The following is a 16,456-nucleotide window of genomic DNA, read 5'->3' on the forward strand; positions in this document are numbered from 1 at the left end:
AACAAAATAGAGTCAGGCACTCCGCTGAGATTAAATGAGGGACTTCTATTCTTGGTACGTTAATGGAGTCAGGGACTCTGCTAAGACAACGTCAGGGAGTTGTGGCCTTGGTATATTCAGAGATATTGGGTGAATCACAAAGTAGAGAATTTAATTTCTGTAAATGTGGAATAAAATTGTTGTTCAAACTATTGAGTAAGTGATAAATATGGGTCGGAGAGCGTCAAGGGAGATGGGTTTTTTGCCGGACTGTCGGATGGATTTGGCGGGTTACCGAATGTGGGGTGTGTGCGAATGCGCAGTGTGGGGGCTTGCATGTGTCACCCTCGATGGGCGCAGAGGCATGGTTTATGTACAAGTTTGAAGGAGGTAGAAGATTTGATGGAGACAGGCACTAATCTACCAATGTGATGATTTTTCTTCAAATACATTGATTTGACAAATAAGGAAGCTCCGCGTGCGCAGAGCATCAAAAAAATTGAACGGACCTCTTGATGTTCCTCCCCACGGAAATCTTTAGTAAAAGGCGAAAGATTTGTGCGATCTGAAGAGAAACAAGTGTACTGACGAAAGCACGACAGAACGAGCTATGTCTATATCCGCAATAGTACTTTAACACACAGGCTAATGCACTACTAACTAATGGGCGACTCCAGTCCTTTGAGCAGCCAATCACTTTTTTTTAATGCTGCCAATCACGTTGCAGCTACTGTATCAGGCAGACCGGGGATAGGAGCAGCGTTGTGGTGTAAGATGAAGCAGGGCATAGACATCATCATGTGGGTGTTGATCGGTTAGATTTATCGAAGTGTAGTGAAATTAACAAAGAATTCAAATGATCCAAATGACTTCACAACTATCACAAATTAACTCATTAACAACACTAGTTCACAGGTAACATGTTTACCTTTCACCATTACCTTCTCAAGAGTTCTAGGTTTAGAGGAGAGATAATGCTTGATATTGACAATGAAGAGGGGCACACCATTCCTGGAAGTACTGCAATACCAGGTCGATGCGTGGAGTGGATGGAGCAAGCCCCTAGGCCATCTCCCAGTTCCAAAAATCAATTTAATATATGGTCCCCAGATAGGGGACATATCAGATATTAAACTGATAAGAACAGATACTACACTTGATCTTAGCCAAAAGGCCGAGAAGCGATAACCCAGTGGCCGGCAGGAAGGACGGCTTCCTTCCAGCCATTACGAGCTATAGTAATGGTTACAAAGATCACATGACGACAAAGGCACACTTTGTACGACAAGCTAAAACTACACACAGTCTGTTTGATAATGGAAAACTGTGTTGCTTTTCTGTGTTTAAATGGAGCAAATGCTTCAAAAATGTGCTGTGGTTCAGGTCATGTGACTCACAACGGTCCAATAGGAAAGTAGCAATAACCTAAACCTATTTACCAGCAACCAAGGTTCTCCTTTTGGCAACCAATATCCTTAGCAGTGAAAAGCCATTTGTTTGAACATTATTTGCAAAAAATGAAAACAAATCAACAGCCCCTGCCTAATGTATTACTTCCTGTCCCCTGCACTTGTGATGAACAAAGACAACTTTCCACTAGTATGTCACAAAATCGATCAACTCACAATTCAACTAGTATTGTCCACTTCAAAGATATTTAATTCAAATGATATAAATTATAACTGGATTGAACAATCACCTCACAGGCAAAATACACAAGAATTGAAAACCAGTGATTGATACAAACACAAAAATGATTTGAAGAAGAAAATACTACAATTTTCAGTTATGCCTCTATCACCTTGGCCTTGTTGTAAAGATCATTGTGTGGCCATTTTGAAAGCATCACAGAACCCAAAGGAATGCCAATGTTCAATCGACACATGGAATGCAGCGTGTGAGAATGATATCAACTTTGTTGGAAACGGGTGCACGTCAAATTGAAATTACCCTCCAGTTAAAAGGCAATTTAACAAACGATCAGGGGAGAGCGCGGACGCAGTCCCCCACTCTCAGAAATTGTGCAGTCGAGATTCCCACATTTGGGGAATTCGCAGGGGTCAGCGTGGCCGGGAGTGCAATGGCTGAGCCTCACCCTGGGTGAACCACCTTCATGATCATGGTATCGCCCCTGCCAGGTAAGTATGAGTTGTACACAGACGCAGCACTATGTTCTTTCGCCTGCTCAACATCTTCAGTCATGGGCTCATCGGCACCCCTTTCTTAACCTGCTGCTGAAGTTGTATTTCAGATCTATCTCACTTTGGTGCCGAAAACCGGAGACCCAACAGCCAACAATTGCCGGAGCGACGACGACAGCATCCTCCATTGAAAGGGTCAACTCGACGGACGTTCCCTCGCCGCACCGGTGATCTGGCGACGGGTCCCCCGAACTAGGGCAGGTTCGGAACGAGCAAGATCGTGAGTTCACCCTTTGACTCCTGTCTCCGTGAAGTGTGATAATTTGAATGAGTATTATCACTGCGCTAGTATTAACATTTTGTGGTCTGGGAGCAACTTGCACAGAACATAATAGTTTGTGCTCTGGGACCAAAGTATGTAGAACACTATGGTCCGGGCCCAACTTAGGTAGAACCAAATAGAGTCAGGCACTCCGCTGAGATTAAATCAGGGACTTCTATTCTTGGTACGTTAATGGAGTCAGGGACTCTGCTAAGACAACGTCAGGGAGTTGTGGCCTTGGTATATTCAGAGATATTGGGTGAATCACAAAGTAGAGAATTTAATTTCTGTAAATGTGGAATAAAATTGTTGTTCAAACTATTGAGTAAGTGATAAATATGGGTCGGAGAGCGTCAAGGGAGATGGTTTTTTTGCCGGACTGTCGGATGGATTTGGCGGGTTACCGAATGTGGGGTGTGTGCGAATGCGCAGTGTGGGGGCTTGCATGTGTCACCCTCGATGGGCGCAGAGGCATGGTTTATGTACAAGTTTGAAGGAGGTAGAAGATTTGATGGAGACAGGCACTAATCTACCAATGTGATGATTTTTCTTAAAATACATGGATTTGACAAATGAGGGAAGCTCCGCGTGCGCAGAGCATCAAAAAAATTGAACGGACCTCTTGATGTTCCTCCCCACGGAAATCTTTAGTAAAAGGCGAAAGATTTGTGCGATCTGAAGAGAAACAAGTGTACTGACGAAAGCACGACAGAACGAGCTATGTCTATATCCGCAATAGTACTTTAACACACAGGCTAATGCACTACTAACTAATGGGCGACTCCAGTCCTTTGAGCAGCCAATCACTTTTTTTTAATGCTGCCAATCACGTTGCAGCTACTGTATCAGGCAGACCGGGGATAGGAGCAGCGTTGTGGTGTAAGATGAAGCAGGGCATAGACATCATCATGTGGGTGTTGATCGGTTAGATTTATCGAAGTGTAGTGAAATTAACAAAGAATTCAAATGATCCAAATGACTTCACAACTATCACAAATTAACTCAATAACAACACTAGTTCACAGGTAGCGTGTTTACCTTTCACCATTACCTTCTCAAGAGTTCTAGGTTTAGAGGAGAGATATTGCTTGATATTGACAATGAAGGGGGGCACACCATTCCTGGAAGTACTGCAATACCAGGTCGATGCGTGGAGTGGATGGAGCAAGCCCCTAGGCCATCTCCCAGTTCCAAAAATCAATTTAATATATGGTCCCCAGATAGGGGACGTATCAGATATTAAACTGATAAGAACAGATACTACACTTGATCTTAGCCAAAAGGCCGAGAAGCGATAACCCAGTGGCCGGCAGGAAGGACGGCTTCCTTCCAGCCATTACGAGCTATAGTAATGGTTACAAAGATCACATGACGACAAAGGCACACTTTGTACGACAAGCTAAAACTACACACAGTCTGTTTGATAATGGAAAACTGTGTTGCTTTTCTGTGTTTAAATGGAGCAAATGCTTCAAAAATGTGCTGTGGTTCAGGTCATGTGACTCACAACGGTCCAATAGGAAAGTAGCAATAACCTAAACCTATTTACCAGCAACCAAGGTTCTCCTTTTGGCAACCAATATCCTTAGCAGTGAAAAGCCATTTGTTTGAACATTATTTGCAAAAAATGAAAACAAATCAACAGCCCCTGCCTAATGTATTACTTCCTGTCCCCTGCACTTGTGATGAACAAAGACAACTTTCCACTAGTATGTCACAAAATCGATCAACTCACAATTCAACTAGTATTGTCCACTTCAAAGATATTTAATTCAAATGATATAAATTATAACTGGATTGAACAATCACCTCACAGGCAAAATACACAAGAATTGAAAACCAGTGATTGATACAAACACAAAAATGATTTGAAGAAGAAAATACTACAATTTTCAGTTATGCCTCTATCACCTTGGCCTTGTTGTAAAGATCATTGTGTGGCCATTTTGAAAGCATCACAGAACCCAAAGGAATGCCAATGTTCAATCGACACATGGAATGCAGCGTGTGAGAATGATATCAACTTTGTTGGATTCGGGTGCACGTCAAATTGAAATTACCCTCCAGTTAAAAGGCAATTTAACAAACGATCAGGGGAGAGCGCGGACGCAGTCCCCCACTCTCAGAAATTGTGCAGTCGAGATTCCCACATTTGGGGAATTCGCAGGGGTCAGCGTGGCCGGGAGTGCAATGGCTGAGCCTCACCCTGGGTGAACCACCTTCGTGATCATGGTATCGCCCCTGCCAGGTAAGTATGAGTTGTACACAGACGCAGCACTATGTTCTTTCGCCTGCTCAACATCTTCAGTCATGGGCTCATCGGCACCCCTTTCTTAACCTGCTGCTGAAGTTGTATTTCAGATCTATCTCACTTTGGTGCCGAAAACCGGAGACCCAACAGCCAACAATTGCCGGAGCGACGACGACAGCATCCTCCATTGAAAGGGTCAACTCGACGGACGTTCCCTCGCCGCACCGGTGATCTGGCGACGGGTCCCCCGAACTAGGGCAGGTTCGGAACGAGCAAGATCGTGAGTTCACCCTTTGACTCCTGTCTCCGTGAAGTGTGATAATTTGAATGAGTATTATCACTGCGCTAGTATTAACATTCTGTGGTCTGGGAGCAACTTGCACAGAACATAATAGTTTGTGCTCTGGGACCAAAGTATGTAGAACACTATGGTCCGGGCCCAACTTAGGTAGAACAAAATAGAGTCAGGCACTCCGCTGAGATTAAATCAGGGACTTCTATTCTTGGTACGTTAATGGAGTCAGGGACTCTGCTAAGACAACGTCAGGGAGTTGTGGCCTTGGTATATTCAGAGATATTGGGTGAATCACAAAGTAGAGAATTTAATTTCTGTAAATGTGGAATAAAATTGTTGTTCAAACTATTGAGTAAGTGATAAATATGGGTCGGAGAGCGTCAAGGGAGATGGGTTTTTTGCTGGACTGTCGGATGGATTTGGCGGGTTACCGAATGTGGGGTGTGTGCGAATGCGCAGTGTGGGGGCTTGCATGTGTCACCCTCGATGGGCGCAGAGGCATGGTTTATGTACAAGTTTGAAGGAGGTAGAAGATTTGATGGAGACAGGCACTAATCTACCAATGTGATGATTTTTCTTCAAATACATTGATTTGACAAATGAGGGAAGCTCCGCATGCGCAGAGCATCAAAAAAATTGAATGGACCTCTTGATGTTCCTCCCCACGGAAATCTTTAGTAAAAGGCGAAAGATTTGTGCGATCTGAAGAGAAACAAGTGTACTGACGAAAGCACGACAGAACGAGCTATGTCTATATCCGCAATAGTACTTTAACACACAGGCTAATGCACTACTAACTAATGGGCGACTCCAGTCCTTTGAGCAGCCAATCACTTTTTTTTAATGCTGCCAATCACGTTGCAGCTACTGTATCAGGCAGACCGGGGATAGGAGCAGCGTTGTGGTGTAAGATGAAGCAGGGCATAGACATCATCATGTGGGTGTTGATCGGTTAGATTTATCGAAGTGTAGTGAAATTAACAAAGAATTCAAATGATCCAAATGACTTCACAACTATCACAAATTAACTCAATAACAACACTAGTTCACAGGTAACATGTTTACCTTTCACCTTTACCTTCTCAAGAATTCTAGGTTTAGAGGAGAGACAATGCTTGATATTGACAATGAAGAGGGGCACACCATTCCTGGAAGTACTGCAATACCAGGTCGATGCGTGGAGTGGATGGAGCAAGCCCCTAGGCCATCTCCCAGTTCCAAAAATCAATTTAATATATGGTCCCCAGATAGGGGACGTATCAGATATTAAACTGATAAGAACAGATACTACACTTGATCTTAGCCAAAAGGCCGAGAAGCGATAACCCAGTCGCCGGCAGGAAGGACGGCTTCCTTCCAGCCATTACGAGCTATAGTAATGGTTACAAAGATCACATGACGACAAAGGCACACTTTGTACGACAAGCTAAAACTACACACAGTCTGTTTGATAATGGAAAACTGTGTTGCTTTTCTGTGTTTAAATGGAGCAAATGCTTCAAAAATGTGCTGTGGTTCAGGTCATGTGACTCACAACGGTCCAATAGGAAAGTAGAAATAACCTAAACCTATTTACCAGCAACCAAGGTTCTCCTTTTGGCAACCAATATCCTTAGCAGTGAAAAGCCATTTGTTTGAACATTATTTGCAAAAAATGAAAACAAATCAACAGCCCCTGCCTAATGTATTACTTCCTGTCCCCTGCACTTGTGATGAACAAAGACAACTTTCCACTAGTATGTCACAAAATCGATCAACTCACAATTCAACTAGTATTGTCCACTTCAAAGATATTTAATTCAAATGATATAAATTATAACTGGATTGAACAATCACCTCACAGGCAAAATACACAAGAATTGAAAACCAGTGATTGATACAAACACAAAAATGATTTGAAGAAGAAAATACTACAATTTTCAGTTATGCCTCTATCACCTTGGCCTTGTTGTAAAGATCATTGTGTGGCCATTTTGAAAGCATCACAGAACCCAAAGGAATGCCAATGTTCAATCGACACATGGAATGCAGCGTGTGAGAATGATATCAACTTTGTTGGATTCGGGTGCACGTCAAATTGAAATTACCCTCCAGTTAAAAGGCAATTTAACAAACGATCAGGGGAGAGCGCGGACGCAGTCCCCCACTCTCAGAAATTGTGCAGTCGAGATTCCCACATTTGGGGAATTCGCAGGGGTCAGCGTGGCCGGGAGTGCAATGGCTGAGCCTCACCCTGGGTGAACCACCTTCATGATCATGGTATCGCCCCTGCCAGGTAAGTATGAGTTGTACACAGACGCAGCACTATGTTCTTTCGCCTGCTCAACATCTTCAGTCATGGGCTCATCGGCACCCCTTTCTTAACCTGCTGCTGAAGTTGTATTTCAGATCTATCTCACTTTGGTGCCGAAAACCGGAGACCCAACAGCCAACAATTGCCGGAGCGACGACGACAGCATCCTCCATTGAAAGGGTCAACTCGACGGACGTTCCCTCGCCGCACCGGTGATCTGGCGACGGGTCCCCCGAACTAGGGCAGGTTCGGAACGAGCAAGATCGTGAGTTCACCCTTTGACTCCTGTCTCCGTGAAGTGTGATAATTTGAATGAGTATTATCACTGCGCTAGTATTAACATTTTGTGGTCTGGGAGCAACTTGCACAGAACATAATAGTTTGTGCTCTGGGACCAAAGTATGTAGAACACTATGGTCCGGGCCCAACTTAGGTAGAACAAAATAGAGTCAGGCACTCCGCTGAGATTAAATCAGGGACTTCTATTCTTGGTACGTTAATGGAGTCAGGGACTCTGCTAAGACAACGTCAGGGAGTTGTGGCCTTGGTATATTCAGAGATATTGGGTGAATCACAAAGTAGAGAATTTAATTTCTGTAAATGTGGAATAAAATTGTTGTTCAAACTATTGAGTAAGTGATAAATATGGGTCGGAGAGCGTCAAGGGAGATGGGTTTTTTGCCGGACTGTCGGATGGATTTGGCGGGTTACCGAATGTGGGGTGTGTGCGAATGCGCAGTGTGGGGGCTTGCATGTGTCACCCTCGATGGGCGCAGAGGCATGGTTTATGTACAAGTTTGAAGGAGGTAGAAGATTTGATGGAGACAGGCACTAATCTACCAATGAATGATTTTTCTTAAAATACATTGATTTGACAAATGAGGGAAGCTCCGCGTGCGCAGAGCATCAAAAAAATTGAACGGACCTCTTGATGTTCCTCCCCACGGAAATCTTTAGTAAAAGGCGAAAGATTTGTGCGATCTGAAGAGAAACAAGTGTACTGACGAAAGCACGACAGAACGAGCTATGTCTATATCCGCAATAGTACTTTAACACACAGGCTAATGCACTACTAACTAATGGGCGACTCCAGTCCTTTGAGCAGCCAATCACTTTTTTTTAATGCTGCCAATCACGTTGCAGCTACTGTATCAGGCAGACCGGGGATAGGAGCAGCGTTGTGGTGTAAGATGAAGCAGGGCATAGACATCATCATGTGGGTGTTGATCGGTTAGATCTATCGAAGTGTAGTGAAATTAACAAAGATTTCAAATGATCCAAATGACTTCACAACTATCACAAATTAACTCATTAACAACACTAGTTCACAGGTAACATGTTTACCTTTCACCATTACCTTCTCAAGAGTTCTAGGTTTAGAGGAGAGATAATGCTTGATATTGACAATGAAGAGGGGCACACCATTTCTGGAAGTACTGCAATACCAGGTCGATGCGTGGAGTGGATGGAGCAAGCCCCTAGGCCATCTCCCAGTTCCAAAAATCAAGTTAATATATGGTCCCCAGATAGGGGACGTATCAGATATTAAACTGATAAGAACAGATACTACACTTGATCTTAGCCAAAAGGCCGAGAAGCGATAACCCAGTGGCCGGCAGGAAGGACGGCTTCCTTCCAGCCATTACGAGCTATAGTAATGGTTACAAAGATCACATGACGACAAAGGCACACTTTGTACGACAAGCTAAAACTACACACAGTCTGTTTGATAATGGAAAACTGTGTTGCTTTTCTGTGTTTAAATGGAGCAAATGCTTCAAAAATGTGCTGTGGTTCAGGTCATGTGACTCACAACGGTCCAATAGGAAAGTAGCAATAACCTAAACCTATTTACCAGCAACCAAGGTTCTCCTTTTGGCAACCAATATCCTTAGCAGTGAAAAGCCATTTGTTTGAACATTATTTGCAAAAAATGAAAACAAATCAACAGCCCCTGCCTAATGTATTACTTCCTGTCCCCTGCACTTGTGATGAACAAAGACAACTTTCCACTAGTATGTCACAAAATCGATCAACTCACAATTCAACTAGTATTGTCCACTTCAAAGATATTTAATTCAAATGATATAAATTATAACTGGATTGAACAATCACCTCACAGGCAAAATACACAAGAATTGAAAACCAGTGATTGATACAAACACAAAAATGATTTGAAGAAGAAAATACTACAATTTTCAGTTATGCCTCTATCACCTTGGCCTTGTTGACAAGATCATTGTGTGGCCATTTTGAAAGCATCACAGAACCCAAAGGAATGCCAATGTTCAATCGACACATGGAATGCAGCGTGTGAGAATGATATCAACTTTGTTGGATTCGGGTGCACGTCAAATTGAAATTACCCTCCAGTTAAAAGGCAATTTAACAAACGATCAGGGGAGAGCGCGGACGCAGTCCCCCACTCTCAGAAATTGTGCAGTCGAGATTCCCACATTTGGGGAATTCGCAGGGGTCAGCGTGGCCGGGAGTGCAATGGCTGAGCCTCACCCTGGGTGAACCACCTTCATGATCATGGTATCGCCCCTGCCAGGTAAGTATGAGTTGTACGCAGACGCAGCACTATGTTCTTTCGCCTGCTCAACATCTTCAGTCATGGGCTCATCGGCACCCCTTTCTTAACCTGCTGCTGAAGTTGTATTTCAGATCTATCTCACTTTGGTGCCGAAAACCGGAGACCCAACAGCCAACAATTGCCGGAGCGACGACGACAGCATCCTCCATTGAAAGGGTCAACTCGACGGACGTTCCCTCGCCGCACCGGTGATCTGGCGACGGGTCCCCCGAACTAGGGCAGGTTCGGAACGAGCAAGATCGTGAGTTCACCCTTTGACTCCTGTCTCCGTGAAGTGTGATAATTTGAATGAGTATTATCACTGCGCTAGTATTAACATTTTGTGGTCTGGGAGCAACTTGCACAGAACATAATAGTTTGTGCTCTGGGACCAAAGTATGTAGAACACTATGGTCCGGGCCCAACTTAGGTAGAACAAAATAGAGTCAGGCACTCCGCTGAGATTAAATCAGGGACTTCTATTCTTGGTACGTTAATGGAGTCAGGGACTCTGCTAAGACAACGTCAGGGAGTTGTGGCCTTGGTATATTCAGAGATATTGGGTGAATCACAAAGTAGAGAATTTAATTTCTGTAAATGTGGAATAAAATTGTTGTTCAAACTATTGAGTAAGTGATAAATATGGGTCGGAGAGCGTCAAGGGAGATGGGTTTTTTGCCGGACTGTCGGATGGATTTGGCGGGTTACCGAATGTGGGGTGTGTGCGAATGCGCAGTGTGGGGGCTTGCATGTGTCACCCTCGATGGGCGCAGAGGCATGGTTTATGTACAAGTTTGAAGGAGGTAGAAGATTTGATGGAGACAGGCACTAATCTACCAATGTGATGAATTTTCTTAAAATACATTGATTTGACAAATGAGGGAAGCTCCGCGTGCGCAGAGCATCAAAAAAATTGAACGGACCTCTTGATGTTCCTCCCCACGGAAATCTTTAGTAAAAGGCGAAAGATTTGTGCGATCTGAAGAGAAACAAGTGTACTGACGAAAGCACGACAGAACGAGCTGTCTATGTTGTACCCCCGATTTTTCACGGGTAGAAGGTGGTAGTGTTTCGCCTTTAAAAGACGGGTGAAATAATCAGACAGGCTCTTTGTTGTATTTCCAAAACCAACTTTAGTTATTTAAGCAATTCACACAAAACATAATATACAATAACACTAAAATATATACATAGTAACATATTAACAACCCGTTATAATCCAAAGCAATGTACTTGCTGCATAAACGATTATAACTTTTGAGTATTGTACTTGTTACCTTTTTTTCCGGCCGTCATTTACTGCATACTATTATGCTACTGTTATAACGGCGGCCGAAAGTAGCCTGCTGTAGACAATGCACCCGAGACGCGCACATTCGCGCACACACATAAAAAAAAGTAAACAACCCACGGTCGAAGGTAGCTCGCTTTAAACAATACCCGAGACTCGCACATTTACTCGCACGCATGAAAAAGTAAATAATCAGCGGCCGAAGGTAGCTTGCTGTAAACAATACCCGAGCCTCGCACATTTACGCGCACACATAAAGAAGTAAACAAGCATCACTTAAGCATTACGTTCTTTCTCACATGCTACTATTGCCTCTTGCACATCTCACACTCAATCGTTATTCAAAACAAAGCAACATACCTTTAAAAGACGGGTGAAATAATCAGACAGGCTCTTTGTTGTATTTCCAAAACCAACTTAGATAAATGTCTGAATAGCCCGTTATTATACCCTACCAAGGTCTATGACCATTGGTTAGTCATTACGTCATCGCCCCGTTTTTAACGCATGCTAGCGGCATGAGTGCCCTTTCAACTTAACACCTGCACTCATGTATAACATCAGTTACTTCACCCTGTCACACTCTCCCCCACAAAAACAAATGTCGTCCCGACATTAATATGCTCCCAAACATTTCCACTTTGGTGAGCCGATGCTCATTACAGTCCAGGCGGCACGGCCACAGTTCAAATATAATCCACAACTCGTACGGTCCACGTTTTACTGGATGGCACAGTAATCACAGTCCATAACAGTCCATAACAGTCCATGACAGTCCATAACAGTCGTCCTTGTATGTTCAAGCTTGTTGGAGTCCAAACAAAAAAGGTGGCTGCAGGTAATATGGATGCAGGTGTACTAACCAAGGGCTCACTCCTGGTGCAGGGTAAACAGTTAGCCGCTCCTGCGGTGACTGTGTACTATAACAGGAGGGGATTCCAAGATGGTCATAGGTCGTACGTCGTGGTGGGTGTCTCTCCCTTCTCGGCCGTTCATCAGTCAGCGCCTCAGGTTCCGTCACGGCGGTTGGCGGGGAAGTCTCTGAGAACTGCCCGCGCTCCGGCTCCATCTCCTGGGCACCTCTCTCATTTAGCTGGCGCAGCTCACAGTGGAAGTCATCCTCGTCATCGCCTTCTTTTTCTGACTCCTGATGAGATGCCGGCTGCTTTTTCTTTCTCGGCGTCCTCGTGCCGATTTTCCCTTCTTCTGGTGTTATCTCAACGGGCAAATGTTCACAAGACATTAGTAGATTTCTGTACAGAATTCTGGAACGATCTTTACCTCTTCCTGGCCTAACTTCATAAATTAGTAGGCCAGATCCCATTTGCTTCACCACTGTGTGAACTGCATCTTCCCAGAAGTCACGGAGTTTCCCAGGTCCTCCTCTTGGTGTCAGGTTGTCTGGTTTTGGTTTGACCTTTGGGAATCTACTCGTTTTTGTCTGTTGAGTAGGAATTGATTCACTAGATTTTTGACATTCAAGGGGAGACTTGTCAGTATCTCTACCATATTGGGTCAAAGCTCTAGTTGATTCTATCTTTAACCTCTCATTCGCCTGTTCTTGTTCCCTTTCTTTCAAGAATGTAACTTTTTGCAGCTTCAATAATTCAAGCTCCTCTTTCAGTACTTCCTCCCTCTGGAGAGATGCCATAATCTCTCTTTCTGTTGCTTGCTTGGTCTGAAAAAGTTTCTCCTTCTCCACAACAAACATGTCCACCTGTTTCTCCAGAGCCATTTTCTCTTCTTGCAGTACGCTAATCTCATCAGTTTTCTGCTGCTCAGCTTGTTCAAACTGAAGTTCAAGATGGTCAATCTTTTTCTGAAAGGCTTCTCTCTGTTTCGATATGTCCTCTTCCAGTTTTTTGATGATGTGATCTTTAGATTGAACGATTTCATCAGTATGCAAGTTTTCTAGCGTCAAGAGTTTTTTCTGTTGGGCTATTTCCTCTTCATAAGATAAAAGTTTCAATTCTTTTGCCTCCACATCTGTTGCTGCCTTTTCTAAACAGCCAACTGTTTTGTCAAGCTGGTTCTTCAACTCTGCATTTTCGCACCGCAGATTTTCTCTCTCAGCTTTGTAAATTTCTATAGCTTCATTTCTCGCAGAGAGCTGCTCCAACAAATCTCTTCTTTGCTTATCGCTCTCTTCATTATGCCTAGCTTGTTCTTGTTTCATGGCTTCAAGGTCCCTCTTGAGAATTTTTTCGCGCTCAAGAGAGGCCAAGTGTTCACTATTTATTGCCTGCTTTGCCCCAAAAAGTCTCTGCCACCCCAGTCTTCTGTCTTCATACAACATCCTTATCCCCTCTTTTAATTCTAACAACTCAGCCATACCTTGGTCCTCGTCTTTGAGTTCGCTCCTTTCCAGGTGTTTATTAATGTGCCACAACAATGTGCATTCTGATATGCGTTTCGTTTTCCCTATGTTAAGGAAATCACATATTTCTAACAGGTCATTAACTGTTAGCTTGTACAACATTTCTTCTACCTCTATGCGTACTTGCTCCCGTTCCATTTCCATTTTCTCAACACGGTAGGAGTTTGGTTTATGATGCAAAAGTGAACACTGAACTGGCACGTTTTTACCGTCTCTCTGATGATCTCTACTGGCCTCAGATGACGAGTACTCTGCCAACTTCACGTTCCTTTTAACAGCAACACCTCTTCTCACTGTCTTGATCCTGGTTGTGGTTTAGGTTTTGCGGGCTCAGCATTCAGTACTCAGGTTGTGAATACTGGACATCAAAGCAGCAAATCCCAGCAGTGCCTCCAAAAATGTTGTACCCGCGATTTTTCACGGGTAGAAGGTGGTAGTGTTTCGCCTTTAAAAGACGGGTGAAATAATCAGACAGGCTCTTTGTTGTATTTCCAAAACCAACTTTAGTTATTTAAGCAATTCACACAAAACATAATATACAATAACACTCAAATATATACATAGTAACATATTAACAACCCGTTATAATCCAAAGCAATGTACTTGCTGCATAAACGATTATAACTTTTGAGTATTGTACTTGTTACCTTTTTTTCCGGCCGTCATTTACTGCATACTATTATGCTACTGTTATAACGGCGGCCGAAAGTAGCCTGCTGTAGACAATGCACCCGAGACGCGCACATTCGCGCACACACATAAAAAAAAGTAAACAACCCACGGTCGAAGGTAGCTCGCTTTAAACAATACCCGAGACTCGCACATTTACTCGCACGCATGAAAAAGTAAATAATCAGCGGCCGAAGGTAGCTTGCTGTAAACAATACCCGAGCCTCGCACATTTACGCGCACACATAAAGAAGTAAACAAGCATCACTTAAGCATTACGTTCTTTCTCACATGCTACTATTGCCTCTTGCACATCTCACACTCAATCGTTATTCAAAACAAAGCAACATACCTTTAAAAGACGGGTGAAATAATCAGACAGGCTCTTTGTTGTATTTCCAAAACCAACTTAGATAAATGTCTGAATAGCCCGTTATTATACCCTACCAAGGTCTATGACCATTGGTTAGTCATTACGTCATCGCCCCGTTTTTAACGCATGCTAGCGGCATGAGTGCCCTTTCAACTTAACACCTGCACTCATGTATAACATCAATTACTTCACCCTGTCACACTCTCCCCCACAAAAACAAATGTCGTCCCGACATTAATATGCTCCCAAACATTTCCACTTTGGTGAGCCGATGCTCATTACAGTCCAGGCGGCACGGCCACAGTTCAAATATAATCCACAACTCGTACGGTCCACGTTTTACTGGATGGCACAGTAATCACAGTCCATAACAGTCCATAACAGTCCATGACAGTCCATAACAGTCGTCCTTGTATGTTCAAGCTTGTTGGAGTCCAAACAAAAAAGGTGGCTGCAGGTAATATGGATGCAGGTGTACTAACCAAGGGCTCACTCCTGGTGCAGGGTAAACAGTTAGCCGCTCCTGCGGTGACTGTGTACTATAACAGGAGGGGATTCCAAGATGGTCATAGGTCGTACGTCGTGGTGGGTGTCTCTCCCTTCTCGGCCGTTCATCAGTCAGCGCCTCAGGTTCCGTCACGGCGGTTGGCGGGGAAGTCTCTGAGAACTGCCCGCGCTCCGGCTCCATCTCCTGGGCACCTCTCTCATTTAGCTGGCGCAGCTCACAGTGGAAGTCATCCTCGTCATCGCCTTCTTTTTCTGACTCCTGATGAGATGCCGGCTGCTTTTTCTTTCTCGGCGTCCTCGTGCCGATTTTCCCTTCTTCTGGTGTTATCTCAACGGGCAAATGTTCACAAGACATTAGTAGATTTCTGTACAGAATTCTGGAACGATCTTTACCTCTTCCTGGCCTAACTTCATAAATTAGTAGGCCAGATCCCATTTGCTTCACCACTGTGTGAACTGCATCTTCCCAGAAGTCACGGAGTTTCCCAGGTCCTCCTCTTGGTGTCAGGTTGTCTGGTTTTGGTTTGACCTTTGGGAATCTACTCGTCTTTGTCTGTTGAGTAGGAATTGATTCACTAGATTTTTGACATTCAAGGGGAGACTTGTCAGTATCTCTACCATATTGGGTCAAAGCTCTAGTTGATTCTATCTTTAACCTCTCATTCGCCTGTTCTTGTTCCCTTTCTTTCAAGAATGTAACTTTTTGCAGCTTCAATAATTCAAGCTCCTCTTTCAGTACTTCCTCCCTCTGGAGAGATGCCATAATCTCTCTTTCTGTTGCTTGCTTGGTCTGAAAAAGTTTCTCCTTCTCCACAACAAACATGTCCACCTGTTTCTCCAGAGCCATTTTCTCTTCTTGCAGTACGCTAATCTCATCAGTTTTCTGCTGCTCAGCTTGTTCAAACTGAAGTTCAAGATGGTCAATCTTTTTCTGAAAGGCTTCTCTCTGTTTCGATATGTCCTCTTCCAGTTTTTTGATGATGTGATCTTTAGATTGAACGATTTCATCAGTATGCAAGTTTTCTAGCGCCAAGAGTTTTTTCTGTTGGGCTATTTCCTCTTCATAAGATAAAAGTTTCAATTCTTTTGCCTCCACATCTGTTGCTGCCTTTTCTAAACAGCCAACTGTTTTGTCAAGCTGGTTCTTCAACTCTGCATTTTCGCACCGCAGATTTTCTCTCTCAGCTTTGTAAATTTCTATAGCTTCATTTCTCGCAGAGAGCTGCTCCAACAAATCTCTTCTTTGCTTATCGCTCTCTTCATTATGCCTAGCTTGTTCTTGTTTCATGGCTTCAAGGTCCCTCTTGAGAATTTTTTCGCGCTCAAGAGAGGCCAAGTGTTCACTATTTATTGCCTGCTTTGCCCCAAAAAGTCTCTGCCACC

At 43.7% G+C, this 16,456-nt stretch overlaps 13 non-coding genes across 13 annotated transcripts; all 13 read right to left on the reverse strand.

The window, feature by feature from the left end:
• Positions 1-449: 449 nt before the first annotated feature.
• LOC144192709 (U5 spliceosomal RNA) lies at positions 450-562 on the reverse strand. Its single transcript, XR_013325350.1, has one exon. It is a non-coding gene; the product is annotated as a U5 spliceosomal RNA (small nuclear RNA).
• A 412-nt stretch (positions 563-974) lies between these two features.
• Positions 975-1,165, reverse strand: LOC144192564 (U2 spliceosomal RNA). Its single transcript, XR_013325212.1, has one exon. It is a non-coding gene; the product is annotated as a U2 spliceosomal RNA (small nuclear RNA).
• A 795-nt stretch (positions 1,166-1,960) lies between these two features.
• Positions 1,961-2,125, reverse strand: LOC144192805 (U1 spliceosomal RNA). The gene has a single exon (XR_013325445.1). It is a non-coding gene; the product is annotated as a U1 spliceosomal RNA (small nuclear RNA).
• Positions 2,126-3,022: 897 nt separating this feature from the next.
• On the reverse strand, positions 3,023-3,135 carry LOC144192710 (U5 spliceosomal RNA). The gene has a single exon (XR_013325351.1). It is a non-coding gene; the product is annotated as a U5 spliceosomal RNA (small nuclear RNA).
• A 412-nt stretch (positions 3,136-3,547) lies between these two features.
• On the reverse strand, positions 3,548-3,738 carry LOC144192614 (U2 spliceosomal RNA). Its single transcript, XR_013325261.1, has one exon. It is a non-coding gene; the product is annotated as a U2 spliceosomal RNA (small nuclear RNA).
• A 795-nt stretch (positions 3,739-4,533) lies between these two features.
• On the reverse strand, positions 4,534-4,698 carry LOC144192491 (U1 spliceosomal RNA). Its single transcript, XR_013325143.1, has one exon. It is a non-coding gene; the product is annotated as a U1 spliceosomal RNA (small nuclear RNA).
• An 897-nt stretch (positions 4,699-5,595) lies between these two features.
• LOC144192676 (U5 spliceosomal RNA) lies at positions 5,596-5,708 on the reverse strand. The gene has a single exon (XR_013325318.1). It is a non-coding gene; the product is annotated as a U5 spliceosomal RNA (small nuclear RNA).
• A 412-nt stretch (positions 5,709-6,120) lies between these two features.
• On the reverse strand, positions 6,121-6,311 carry LOC144192579 (U2 spliceosomal RNA). Its single transcript, XR_013325226.1, has one exon. It is a non-coding gene; the product is annotated as a U2 spliceosomal RNA (small nuclear RNA).
• Positions 6,312-7,106: 795 nt separating this feature from the next.
• Positions 7,107-7,271, reverse strand: LOC144192806 (U1 spliceosomal RNA). The gene has a single exon (XR_013325446.1). It is a non-coding gene; the product is annotated as a U1 spliceosomal RNA (small nuclear RNA).
• An 896-nt stretch (positions 7,272-8,167) lies between these two features.
• Positions 8,168-8,280, reverse strand: LOC144192711 (U5 spliceosomal RNA). Its single transcript, XR_013325352.1, has one exon. It is a non-coding gene; the product is annotated as a U5 spliceosomal RNA (small nuclear RNA).
• Positions 8,281-8,692: 412 nt separating this feature from the next.
• Positions 8,693-8,883, reverse strand: LOC144192647 (U2 spliceosomal RNA). The gene has a single exon (XR_013325291.1). It is a non-coding gene; the product is annotated as a U2 spliceosomal RNA (small nuclear RNA).
• A 795-nt stretch (positions 8,884-9,678) lies between these two features.
• On the reverse strand, positions 9,679-9,843 carry LOC144192808 (U1 spliceosomal RNA). The gene has a single exon (XR_013325447.1). It is a non-coding gene; the product is annotated as a U1 spliceosomal RNA (small nuclear RNA).
• Positions 9,844-10,740: 897 nt separating this feature from the next.
• Positions 10,741-10,853, reverse strand: LOC144192713 (U5 spliceosomal RNA). The gene has a single exon (XR_013325354.1). It is a non-coding gene; the product is annotated as a U5 spliceosomal RNA (small nuclear RNA).
• Between the last annotated feature and the right edge of the window lie 5,603 nt (positions 10,854-16,456).

This window comes from Stigmatopora nigra, unplaced genomic scaffold (assembly GCF_051989575.1).
Source record: "Stigmatopora nigra isolate UIUO_SnigA unplaced genomic scaffold, RoL_Snig_1.1 HiC_scaffold_26, whole genome shotgun sequence".
NCBI lineage: Eukaryota > Metazoa > Chordata > Actinopteri > Syngnathiformes > Syngnathidae > Stigmatopora > Stigmatopora nigra.